At 37.1% G+C, this 11986-nt stretch overlaps 1 pseudogene; it reads right to left on the bottom strand.

Moving 5' to 3' along the window:
* Positions 1-6272: 6272 nt before the first annotated feature.
* LOC126623179 (protein ACCELERATED CELL DEATH 6-like) lies at positions 6273-11965 on the bottom strand (annotated as a pseudogene).
* Between the last annotated feature and the right edge of the window lie 21 nt (positions 11966-11986).

Below are 11986 nucleotides of genomic sequence, written 5' to 3'. Positions count from 1 at the left end.
AAAGGGTTAGAAATTGTATTAAAAAATGCGATAGAGTTGAGCTAAGGCATATAGTGAGTCGACCATGATAATAAGTTATTAAACTTGTCATTCAAATGAAACAAATATGAGACGTCTCATATTAGAGATAAACTAATGATTAACAAATCCTTTTTTTTTTTTTTTCTAAAAACACCCTTATCTTACAGAGCGAAAAGACAACTGTGTTTAGTATTACAACTCCTTTATTAAAAGAGTGTGATCCTTACGCATCTCCTTCTCTATTAGGGGTGGGCACGGGCCGGGCCGGGCCCAAATTTGAAGGGACCGGACCGGACCCGCTTAAAAAGGAAACGGGACGGATCGGGCCGGGTATTGCAAATTTGATTACTGAAACCGGACCTAACTCGGCCCATTGGAAACGGACCGGTTCGAGACGGGTCCACGAGTCCTTCTTTTCTTTTCTTTTTTTTTTGTTTTTTTTTTTCTGGTTTCGAATTTCAATGTCCTCCCGGACTCGCCATCCTCAAGATTCGTCATCCTCCAAATCCTATTTTCTCAGTAGCCAAACAGAAAACAAAAAGGAATGACCATCGATGGTGACCAAACAAACAAAAAAAAAAATAAAAATCAGAAGGTTGGGGGAGAGAGAGATCGAGAGACTAGGGGAAAGAGATCGAGAGGCAGGAGGTTGAGAATCGACAGATCCAAGGTGTGAGAAATCAGAGATAGAGGTGTCGGGAGAGAGAAAAACTGTAGGGGAGAGAGAAAGAGTGAGGAGACTGAGGAGAGGAGAGTCTTCGAGAAGGTGTGAGACACTGCGGTGGAGGTCGCGGTGGAGTGTGGGTGTGGGTGTGGGTGTGGGTGTGGGTGTCGTCTGTCTGCTCCAGGAAGGAGAGTTGCAGAGATGGGGGAAGAACAAACACAGGGAGGAATGAGGGATAAGGATTGAAAGATTGGGTGTGTGTGTGTGTTCTCAGAAAAGCAAAAGTATCAAGATAAGAAAGAGGGATCAAGAGGTTGGGTGTGTGTGTGTTCCATCAAAAGCAAAAGCAAAAGCATCGGGACAAGGAGACAATCTGACAATGTTCACAAGGAGCCTGGGAGACCGAGAAAATATTATATTTAAATTGGGATGTTACACAAACGGGTTGGTCGGGTACCCGTTTTTTTATACTTCTGGACCCGGCCCGCCCCTAAAATTCTAAAGCCCCGCCCCGCCCCGCCCCGTTTCTCTTTTTAAAAATTAGGAACCGGCCCGTACCCGCCCCGAACCTTGATTACCCGCCCCGACCCGCGGTTCCTGTACCCGTTTGCCCACCCCTATTCTCTATAGTTCTCTCTAATTACAAAAGTGAAAATTAAAATGTAAAAAACAGAATGATAATAGCATAGATGACACACCCCGACCCGGAATGTCCACTAGGACTCCGAATCAAGCTGTGCTGGCTAACACCTGGAAGGTGACGAAGCCATAAAGTGTGATGTTGTGGAAAATTGTGAATAAATTTAAACCTAAGAGTGCCTAATTACTAGAGTACACTGGTGAGCGGGAATGAACCCAATTCACACGTGATGTTAGAGCATAAGTAAGTACAGAAAAGTGATGTAAGAATCGTACCCTTGAAATAGTCTCCGATACTAAGAATCACCGTGAGTCTTTGGTGATAATAAAACTCAGCTAATAATACCTGGAGGGTGAAAACAAGATAAGAGTGAGTGGCCTTGTAAGTAAAATACTAATAGAGAACATATAAAACATGTAATCACTTGCTACAACACCTGTATAATTTCCAGACTTAGACTATAAAATATACATCTTTATATATGTATATTGATTCAAGGCATGCTTCACATATTTATAATCGTATGTTAACTTATCGCATATTCATCACGTGTACTAGCCCATCACGTATTCACCACATATATTAGCTCATCACATATATTCATTATATATACTAGCGTGTAAGTCAGAGTCACCTCTAGCGACCTATACGATATATTCATATCTCATCACATATCTCATCAATCGTGGCTAGCATATAATAGTTGGAGTCACCTCTAGTGACCAATACGACATATTCATATCTCATCACATATCACATCAATCATGGCTAGCATATAATAGTCGAAGTCATCTCTAGTGACCTATACGACGTATTCATATCTCATCATATATCTCATCAGTTATGGCTAGCATATAATAGTCAGAGTCACCTTTAGTGACCTATACGTCATATTCATATCTAATCACATATCTCATCAATCATGGCTAGCATATAATAGTCGGAGTCACCTCTAGTGACCTATATAACATATTAATATCTCATCAGTTATCTCATCAGTTATGGCTAGCATATAATAGTCGGAGTCACCTCTAGTGACCTATACGACATATTCATATCTCATCACATATCTCATCAATCATGGCTAACATATAATAGTCGGAATCACCTCTAGCGACCTATACGACATATTAATATCTCATCAGTTATGGCTAGCATATAATAGTCAGAGTCACCTCTAGCGACCTATACGACATATTCATATCTCATCACATATCTCATCAATCATGGCTAACATATAATAGTCGGAATCACCTCTAGCGACCTATACGACATATTAATATCTCATCAGTTATGGCTAGCATATAATAGTCAGAGTCACCTCTAACGACCTATACGACATATTCATATCTCATCAATCATGGCTAGCATATAATAGTCAGAATCATCTCTAATGACCTATACGACATATTCATATCTCATCAAACATATATCTCATCAGTTATGGCTAGCATATAATAAGTTGAAGCCACCTCTAGTGACCTATACGACATATTCATCTCTCATCAATCATATATCTCATCAGTTATGGCTAGCAGATAATAGTCGAAGTCACCTCTAGTGACCTATACGACATATTCATATCTCATCACATATCTCATCAATCATGGCTAGCATATAATAGTCGGAGTCACCTCTAGTGACCTATACGACATATTCATATCTCATCAGTCAAACTAATACCGTATACTTACTTGAGTTTACCTAAACTTACCTGAACTTACCTGAGTGTCATGTATTCACCTTTGCACCTCAGAGCGTTCACAGCACCACAATTATATATATATACACACACACACATACACACAAACAATTCAACTCATCGATTACGCATTATTCAATAGGCATAGCATTTTTAAAGCATAAGTCCTTTAATTGCATTTTCTGGGAAACATCAAGCGTGTATATATATATATATATATATATATATATATATATACACCTAAAACCAAAAGCCCACACACATTGTTCAGTTCCTTAAACAAGACTATGGTCTCGATTATTTAATTTCATTTCTTATATGGCTGCATCTAACATCTCATTAGACTGCTTACGTACCCTAAATAGGGATCAAGTCATTCATAGTTCACAATCATTTATCTCATTAGACTGCATCTAACTCAACCATCTCATAGTATTTTATAACTTATAATTATATGTAAATATATATATATATATATATATATATATATATATATATATATATATGTCATGGTATAAGTTTCTCAGTTTTATTTAAAAGCATTTATAGAATTATCAATCATGAAACATATGATGAGCAAGGACAGATCCACTCACCTGGAGTCCGCGCTACAACTTCCTAGCACGAACATCGAGGCATCATAAACGATCGGCACCTGTGACCAATTATCAAACCATATCTTAGAATTCTCGTTGATATAATACATAACTTACATCTCACTCAAGTCTACGCAATTCGGTCTAGAAGATCCACAAATCAGATCTTTGATCCGTAACTTCCATGGATACACATTATGCTTCTAGAATAACATACTAAAGTTTCATAACGATCCAACGGTCGGATCTCCGCCAATTGCCAAAACCAAGTGGCGGTTAGCATTTTATTTTACGAACTTATAAATCCAATTCGAGGAGATCCATAAGTCGGATTCTTAATCTGTAAGTTCCTATATTCCTCAAATATTATGAATAATAATCTATCAAAGTTTGATGACGATCCAACGGTCGGATCGTCGATTCATATAATGACCTATTAACGTATCTTAGAGAATTTTGGCTCTAACAATCAATCTACGTCATTCACTTCTCAAAACTGAATTCAAGACATCACATATAGTCTAAAAATAGCATTGGTAGCCCTCAGGCCACGCGCCGCCGCACCAGCCGCCGCCCCAGCTCGCTTGAAAATTCAACTATTTCTAAAAATTACCAACATTTTTAGATTTGAAGATCTCAATGAGTAGAACAACTTTCATACCTATGACCAATGCCAATTTGGCTTGGAAACATTCAATTTCACAATATCTGTGTGGACCCTAGAATTTGGTGTGCTTCGATTCGACCACCTAACTTGTTCCAATGCCTCCACCACTGCTTGGGCTTTGTTCCTGGGTTCTAGGGAAGTCTAATGGTAGTGGTAATTGAAGGAAAACGTTTCACAAGTGGTGGATTTCGAGCAATGTTCCTCACGGCACCCACCTTCGGTTTTTTAATATATTACCACCAAATTCCTTCTAATTTTGAATGGAAATGGAAGAGGGAAGGCTAGGAAGTTGTTTCTAGGTGGTGGTTCGAGACAATTCATCGGAAAGTGGCCGGGAAATAGGTGAATTCGGCCTTGGAGCTCAGCCGGGTCCCGCGGGTCAAGAAGAAGACTCGGCGTTTCCCTTCCTTTTCCTTCTCCCTCCTTTCCCTCCTTCCCCTTTTCTGGTTGGCCATCCTCTCCTCTCTTCTCCTGATTCGCCATTTCTTCCTTCTTCCAGATTGGGCAGTTTTGGCCAATCCCGTTCCCTCTATTCTTCCTCCCCGACATCTCTTCTTTTCCTTTCTCATATTCTCCCAATAATTAATAAATTAATAATACTAATAATTATATACATATAAAAATATAAATCGTAACCAAAATAAAAGTACTTCTCGGGTTAGAGTTCCGTAGAACTTTAACCGTAACTCCAAATCTTCTTCTGCTTGCGTCTACGAGCTCGTATTGTCGAGTGCTTAAGGAATACGCTAAAAGAATTCCATACGTCTCACTATACGTAGGTAAATGAAAGTCAAAAACCATTCACCTCTAGGGCATTATCGTAAAATCACGCTTTTAAAATTTATAAAATAATGACGGGTTGTCATAATAAAACTTTTCCGTTATTGAGTATAATTCTCTTAACTGGGGTCGACATGCGGATAGCAATATAGCTATCGTGAACACAAACTTTTTGCCATTGTCATCAAACTTTTTTGATAACCATTTTGTTTTTAGTTTTTAGTTTTTGTTTTCACTTTTTTTATTTTTTTTAACTGAAAGCTGAAATCTTATTTGGTAACTATTTTAAGTTTTTGAAAAACCAAAAACCAAATACTACTTTCTTGGAGGCCATTTGATAACCGCTTTGTTTTTAGTTTTTGTTTTATCTTTTTAAAAAATTGAAAAATAAAATTTTGTTCGATAACTATTTTCAATATTCCAAAAATGAAAACTAAAACTAGTTTCTCGAGTTTTCAAAATTTGACCTTGAGTTTTTACTTTTTGGTTTTTAGTTTTCATTTTTTTGAAAACTGAAAGTAGTTACCAATAAAGATTTGAGTTTCAAAAAAGTAAACTGAAAATTGAAAATTGAAAACGAAATGGTTATCAAATGTTCTCTTAGGTGTACAACATTATTTTTTATCCACTCCTTGCTCCTTGGGGTGTTTTGCCCTTAAAACTCTTTGTTGAGCACTGGTACAGTGAATGCACCAAACAAGTACAAGTACATCTTTCCAAAACTGCTTTGACAATTTGGTCCATCAACTATTATCAAATTAATAGAGGTGATAAGCTTGCAAACTATGGAATTGGATCCTCTCTTGAGCACAATGTGAGTCTCCTCTTGACCAACACACATGTAGGATGTTGGATGAAAATTTAGCAGCTATAATTATTATAATTTTAAAGGGATCTTCTTGTTGGCCCACATGTGTTGGTCAGGAGGATCCTCACCTTGGGCTCGGGAGAGTATCAAATTCCACAAACTATATATTTCACACCTCTCATTAACACTTTCCTAAAAAATTGAACACTGAAATTAAGGGAGTAACAACTATTTGAGAAAAAAAAAATACACTCTAATTATTGAATATAGATTACAATTCTAGTTGTTGAATAGAGATCCCAAATCAAAGATATCTGCTACATATGTAAATGGTAAAAAAGATGCTAGCTAAAAATTCATTAAAAAAAAAAAACCTGGATAGTCAATCGTCCTCTATCTCACCAATTTGTAATTATTGGTATTTATTTTGGTTTGGACTTACAACACACAAATCAACATTCAATAATACCCTTACTGATTGAGGATTTCCTTTACAGGGAAAAACGAAATTGTAAACTTCTTAACTTTCTTAAATATAAATATCAAAGCATGAGAAAATCCCGCATACAAAGGAAGCTGCATACCAAATACAGACACAGGAAGAAACGCAGCAACATAAAAGAGAGACCATGTCAATTTCTCGTTGAGATGAATCAAGAGCACAACTGTAGCAGTGAACGCGAGCATGGCCGTCACTAGCGAGAAGAAAAGAAAGGCAAATCCTAAATGCAGCCTGAGCGGAAGAGAATGATGGAAGTTTTTGTACTCAAACGGAGATGTCAAGATCGAGAGAAATGTGACGAGAGAAGACAATGAGCTGATGAGCGAGACAACGCCTGTGATGATAAAGGTAGTGAACAAAGGAGAATGTTGGAGAACAGGAACACCGCCTGAATTGTAACCCCCGGGAGCAGTGTAGGCGGCTGCAAAGACCACAGTGGCCACTAGAGCTGCCACGGTCGAGCATGACTGAGCAGTGTCTTTTATCCATGTTTGTGCCGAATGAAGAAGCTTTTCATGCTCAATATTGAAGAGCTCCTCCGCTGTCACACCCTTGTTGTTGCGGTGCATGATATAATGAGGTGGCGTTATCTTTCCCGCTCGCTACCAACAAAATGGTAAAACTATTAATGTATGAATTATTCTTAGTCTATTTTTGTTTCCAATATGAACGAAAAAAGGCGCAAAATGGTTTTTTTTTTTTATTTTAATTTTTTCATGGGAGGACCCATTAGATTTTAGATGCCTCGTATTAATATTCAATTAATTATTTGCAACAAATTTATGTAATTTCCCATAATTTTGGTAATTCAGATTAAACTATGTATGCCCAAGATGAAGAATAGTTAATTTAAAATGAGAGAGTGTTCAAGTAGAGCAGTGTCCTCCCACCTCTTTCCCCAAGTTTGAATTTCTCATTCCGTAGTGTAATATATAGATGAAGTTAATGTAAAAATATCACTTGTATTAAAAAAAATGTGAGAGGGAATATAATTAAGGCCAGAATCACTCACCACCATCCAACGTAATTCTTCTTGCAATTGCAATGCAGGACCACTTACACTTTGAGTGTCTGGAGAGTAATATGTCATATCTGCAGCTCGATGCAATATGGTATTTCCATCACTGTCAATCCTCGAAGTTAACCTCCACGTTATCGCTCTGCTTCTCTTCACAAGCCTAAATATCTGCAACTGACGATGCTTAATCGACATATGCAAAATGTTTTGTTGACTGCCGATTTCGTGCGCCTCAATCGCCTGAGGATGTACCTCATATATCCTTTTCACAAGAGGTAATATTCCGGTGCTAGTTGCTATAAGCAGTGGGGTGTAGTTATAAATAGTAGATTTTTTTGTTTCTCTTCCATCACCACAAATAGCAGCAATATCTTTCTGTGAGGACACCAAGGAAATTGTCTTGTCTTTCTTTGGTTTCTTACTTTCTACCCACGAATAGTCTTTCTCCACGAGCAGCTGGGTAAGCTCCGATAGTGTTTTTTCTTTTTTTATTTGCTTCAAGATCGAAAAGACTCGAGGCCATCCTGTGTATGATTGATCATGCATATATATAGGAATTAAAATTATAGTTAACTTTGTTTTACCATCACGCATGCATAGTGATTTTTTTTTCCTCTTTTCCGGATTTTTCTGCGTTTGAGATTTTTATGATTAAGGTTGTATCGGGACCCCATCAGGTTCCATATTTCAAGGCTTAAGTACTGAAAAGAACTTTAAAATAATTTTGGGAAATGATACGGAGATCAGATTTTTATATCATATTTGTATATTATTTAATGTGGCAAGTAATGTGTATATGTTACGTCAATTAATGAATTTCTCTTATTAAATATTAATTATATGCATCACTTGCTAAATGAGATGGTACTCCAATAATGTTTTTTCTTTAATTTCTTTCCTTATCCTATGGTTCTGCGTCTTTTCTCATCCTTCCTCCGCTATTCTATTTCCCACATTTCTGTGCAGGTCTCCTTAATTTCTAATGCAATGAAAACTAAAATTGAAGATGAAATGATTATTAAAGAGGCTAGTAACACTTTCACTTTGTAACAAGAGCTCCAATGGGCTCCTTGCTAAAATTTAGTGATAATTAAAAAATTCATCTTCAATAACATCACCAATCATGCTCCTAGGATAGCAAATCCTCCAGTAGCTCTTAAATATGGAAAGGGAAAAAGAAGCTCCTAATGACTAGTAACGTTAATTTTACTACTATGTTCTTAATATTTGAAATAAAAATTACATTTCTATTGGTTCATAGTCTTTTGAAGCAATTTTAAAAATAAAAATAAAAATAGAGAGTATGATTGGAAAGGTATGAACACATATGTTTTGTTACAATATGAGCATAAGTGTAGGTGTATATTGGTCAGCATGTGAGTTCAAATTGGTTTAGAAAAGTCTAATTGGAGAGGTTTGGATGTCCTAGTTAATAAAGAATTGAAACTAGGAATTTGATCCTAAATTACTCACTTATATTAAATATGGGAGACAATCTACCAAGATTCTGAGGAGAATCATAATGATATATTGTTTGTCAATATAAATTGTAGTCACTTCTCTCACAAAAAAAAAAAATACGCTCATTATAAATTGTAGGGACTTATTGTTTGGTTTTATCTAGCAAAGAGAAAAAGCTTACTATTGAAGTCGATTATAACTTCATCTTCTTTGATTTGTAAAGGTCAGATTTATTCTTACATGTTGATCTTTTAGTCTATATATATAATTAAGAATTGAACAAAACATAAAGTTCACAGGAGCAAAACAGCAAAACAACAGAAGACAATAATAAATACGTCGATTTATATATTCGAGGTTTGAGTTTTATTTACTTGTGAGCTTCTTCGACAAGCAAGCTGTGGGAAGCTGTGGAATCCATCTGCTCTCTATATCACCGTTTTGATTTGGTGCGGCCGCATCAACACTATCATCTTCTGAGAGGCCTCAATATATGTAATTAAGATAAAAAGGGAAGCACTGTAAAGTCTTCTCTTGCACTCCGTTAGCAGGAGTAAAACAAGTATTTTCACTAGAGTACAGGTAATTAGTATAGTTATTTAAAAGAGATTAGAAAGAAATGGAGTTTTTATTTTTTATTTATTGTTAGTTACTAATAATACTATGCACATTATTGTGTTTAATGTAAGCGTATAGATACGTACATTTATGAATAAGCATCTTCCATAAGCTTTCGCGATTGTAGACTTGGAAGGCAGATGGCATCTTGGCTAGCAATTGAAGGCTTGTGAAACCATCGTCTTCCTTTGTTTTTGCAAGAAATGGGTACTTTTTCAGTAGCCAAAGAGCAGTGTCTGCATTATTTGTGAAAAGTGGAAACACAAAAGTCAAACACTTACTCAAACTCTAAATAACATACGCCTTGAAGGAGCCCCACCAATATAAACAAGCCCAACTATATTATATATTAATTATTGTCTAACTTTGATGAATAATTATATTTTGAATGGAGATATATATATATATATATATATATATATAGAGAGAGAGAGAGAGAGAGAGAGAGAGAGAGAGAGAGAGAGAGAGAGAGAGAGAGAGAGAGAGAGAGAGAGAGAGAGACCAAAATGTTGGTTAATGACAACGATATGAAGAACGGACATGCGATCAACAGATCTGGTGAAGTGGCGCTCTATATTCACATTTTGTTTGTGGAAAAAATCGACCAATTTTGTATGACCGTAAGAAGCTGCCCTGTAGATGGGCGTTTCTCCTAACTTGTTCTCGATCTCCACAATACTTCTAGACCAAGCATCAATAACATCTCGCTCGTACTCATTGGTTTGATCAGCATCCTGTCTAGCAATTAGCTCACTCCTAACGCTGTTATCGTGGCTTACCAACAACATTGCAGCTTTCAGGTTTCCCGACGCCACCACCTCGTGGAGGATGGTGTTCCCATGGCCATTCTCCAGCACCAAGGCATGCCGTAACTTTCTAGGGTCATTGGTCGCAGTTGTCACAAGTGAAATCAAGAACTCGAGCACGTCGCTCTGCCCGGCATAGGCTACGACGTGAAGTACAGTGTCGTTGTTTGTTGTCAATGGAATGAATACCTCTTCCCAGTTTCTCTTATAGTATTGTTTCAAGGGTTCCCAGTTGTCGTGCATGGCCCATTTATATGGCCATTTTGATTGACTCAAAGCCTCTCCCGCTCTTTCTGTTTTCTCATCTTCTTCTCTCTCTTTCTCCAACCTCTCTTTCTCTCTCTCTTTCATATCTTTCTATTTTCACATAGGTACGTTGCTTAATCAAAAAACAAAGTTAAAGAATAAATGCAAAGTTCTCTAAGAGAATTATATATGCAATTTGCATCATAGAATTAGATGCTTTCAAATTATGTAATGTCAAAAGCTGAAAAAAGAGAGTTTTGTAAAGATCCAAAGTTACTAGCTGTCTTCCTCTAAAGTGTGTTAGCATTGATCCTCATAGCACTTCCAGCGTGATGCTACATAATTTGAGATAAAGTGTGTTAGCATTGATCCTCGTAGCACTTCCAGCCTAAATCCCCTCTCCCCACCAAAATCCCCTCTAGCCCACCTAAGTTTACTGGGCTACGAGGGAGCCCAGTTAGTCCCCCAAGGTCAGAATTGCCTAGCCCAGCTCCTAAGTTATGTGATATAACGGTGACATCAGTCACTATTAAAAAATTATAAAAAATAATTAAAAGTTAATTAAAATACCAAAAATTATGAACAAATTAATTAAAATTACAAAAAAGTATTTAAAAAAATTATAATTTTCTATAAATACTGAGCCACGTTCTTCCATCTTACACCACATTTTAATATTTTCAAATATTTTCAACCGATCTTTTATTATTATCCAAATTTAAAAATAAAAAAAAATATTTTAATACGAATTGCCTAGAGTATTCAGTTTAGAGGTGTAAATGCACTTAGACAATTACTATTTAGTACAGACAATTACTATTTACTTGGGGGTTTGAATCGCCTATTGCCCAGGGGGCCTAACAACACTAGAACTGCTCCCATCGTTTCCTTCTCTTTTAATTGTTGCTTTTTTCGGTGACTCCTATTATTTTTTAAGGGCGGATGATATTCTAGCCTTTAGTGTTGGTCACGAGAGGTTTTTCAGTATGTTGGGAACACAGTTCGACATACCAAATGTAATAATACACATTCATGTCCTACCAAACGCTTTGCCGCTTCTATGTTTCCCGACGCTTTGCCACTTCTAGGTTTCCCTACGCTGCCGCCTCGTGGAGGATGGTGTTCTCGTGGCCATTCTTTAGCACCAAGGCATGCCGTAACTCTCTAGGGTCATTGGTCGCAGTTGTCACTAGTGAAATCAAGAACTCGAGCACGTCGCTTCGCTCGGCGGAGGCTACGATCTGAAGTACAGTGTTGTCGTTCGTTGTCAATGGACTGAATACCTCTTCCCAGTTTGTCTTATAGTATTGTTTCAGGCATTCCCAGTTGTCGTCTATAGCCCATTGATATGGCCTTTTTGTTCGACTCAAACCCTTTCCCGCTCTTTATATTTTCTCATCTTTTTCTCTCTTCCATCTCTCTCTTCAATCTCTCTCTCGTACAATTTACACAGTGGT

The sequence above is a fragment of the Malus sylvestris genome, chromosome 5 (assembly GCF_916048215.2).
Source record: "Malus sylvestris chromosome 5, drMalSylv7.2, whole genome shotgun sequence".
Taxonomy (NCBI): Eukaryota; Viridiplantae; Streptophyta; class Magnoliopsida; order Rosales; family Rosaceae; genus Malus; species Malus sylvestris.
Note: the sequence above shows the minus strand (reverse complement) of the source record. Positions and strands in the feature narration are given on the sequence as shown.